At 41.5% G+C, this 2,031-nt stretch overlaps 1 protein-coding gene across 1 annotated transcript in view; it reads right to left on the reverse strand.

Moving 5' to 3' along the window:
- The window catches only part of LOC101846781 (probable tRNA(His) guanylyltransferase), a 26,451-nt gene that overhangs the window by 12,437 nt on the left and 11,983 nt on the right, over positions 1-2,031 (reverse strand). The gene's annotated exons all lie outside the window — the stretch shown is intronic.

Raw genomic sequence — 2,031 nt, forward strand, 5'->3', positions numbered from 1 at the left:
AACTCTACCTATATACACCTTTATGTCATATATTACACGTAGCCAAAATGTGGCCTGTCCGAGGGCTATTTTTCGTCTATACCTTTTTCTACTTCTGTCTGAGACCTTGTTTTTGTCCTTGTTTGATATGGCCTTCGCCCGCCATGTCACTGTACACCTCTTTAATTCAAACAACATGCCCACAAACTCTTTTTAACATAAGTTGAACATATGGGGATTTAAAGCCACGTTGAAATTTATAGGATCACGGAAATACTAAGAAGAATATAAGGCAACGGTAACCCTTTAAGGGATTACAATAATATGATGCCAAAAAAAGTACATACCCCCCCCCTTTTTTTTTGGTCCCCACTGTCCTTTATTCTCCCTTCTCCTATATTCATTCTTTTAACCTGCAGGGTTAATCACAGTTCAATGAAAGGAGTGGGAAATGGGGCACAATGAGAGAGAAGTTCTGGCACAAACAAAGACATCTTACTATTCTTTATCACGGGCGTGAGTCACAAATCGGATATAAACAACCCCTATCCTCTTCTCCCCCCCCCCCTTTCTTTCCTGTGTTCACACCACACGCGACGAGCATTAGTCACAACGACCCAGCATAAAACAAAACCGTACAGTTTAGCAAGTATACCGTGATTGGCGATGGCGGCCTTTCTTTTCTTGGGTGGCATTATCAACCGCGCGCTCCTAAGAAAAGATTAAGATCAAACTATGAGAAAATATTGGAGATGAGAGCAGACAGAAATCTGAATAAAGCTGCCATAAGTAAAGGAGCCGGTTGAAAGGCATGTGACAGACATACAAACTGACAGACAATGAGAGAGAGAGAGAGAGAGAGAGAGAGAGAGAGAGAGAGAGAGAGACAGAGAGACTAGAGAGATAGAGTGTGTATGTGCGTGTGTGTGTGTATGTGTGTGTGTTTGTGTAGAGGGGGTGTAAGGGGCGGTGGAGTGTTTGCTTTTACCCAAATTCAACCCATTTTGTGTGTAAGATCTTTACTGATTACGAATTATCTATAGGTTGTTACTGGTTTGTCTTTGTTAAGATAAGAATGTATGAATATGTACATTTATTTATTTTTTGTAAGTGTTTTACGGCGCTCGCAGCTGCATAAGGTCATATGGGCGCGCGGGACGCATTAAACATTTTCAGTCGATAGGAAATTTTGAATTTTTCTCGGGTGGCGGCCGAAGCCTGCTCTTATCGATTTTAGACCACCAAGGGATCTTTAACGCGCGCAACTTGCACACGGGACCTCCGAGATTTTTCGCCCTTGTCCGAGAAGGCTAGGTGTAGATCTTTCGTACCAGAAGATGAGGGGTGGGGCAGAAAGACAGCAGTAAGAAGGAACCTAGGAGTAGCAGTAGAAAGGCTGCAGAAAGAGTTAGGAGCCTAGAGGAGGGGGTAAAGGAGGTGATGGAGTGGGGGGCGGGGAGTGAAGAGGAAACTAGACGACAGAACATTGCTAGTGAAAAGGACAGGAGACAATTTTAGAAAAGAAAATGTTTCCGTCGCTACCCGGATTCGAACCCGGGACCTTTAAATGTGCGGCGAACACCTTAACCTCTAAGCCACGAGAGCCCCCATTAAATACTTTTACACTCCTTTAATTACATTAAGTTATATAAGATCACACCACATAAAACACTCATCTGTTTAACAAAGTTTCCATTATGAAAAAGTACAGGTAGTGAACAATGTAGGCTACATGTCATTATTATCCCTTAGGAGGTAGTCACCAGGTACGTTTTGTATTTCAAATTCAACTTCCATCTTTCCAACAACAAAAAAAGAGCAAGCTTAAAAAAAAGAAAAAAAGAAACACAGTATAAAACCCTCAATCTGTAGAAGAACTTTTACATTTTAAATTAGAATTATCTTTTAACTGACAGCGAGAAAGCAATGAGGACGTAAGTTAATAATTTTAAAAATTCCCATTCGGGGATTCGAACCAAGGTCATGTGCATCGTTGTTGTTCATCAATATAATACCAACTGAGTGAATGGTGTGTCTGTGTGCCCCTTCAGA

Source organism: Aplysia californica, unplaced genomic scaffold (genome assembly GCF_000002075.1).
Source record: "Aplysia californica isolate F4 #8 unplaced genomic scaffold, AplCal3.0 scaffold00006, whole genome shotgun sequence".
NCBI lineage: Eukaryota > Metazoa > Mollusca > Gastropoda > Aplysiida > Aplysiidae > Aplysia > Aplysia californica.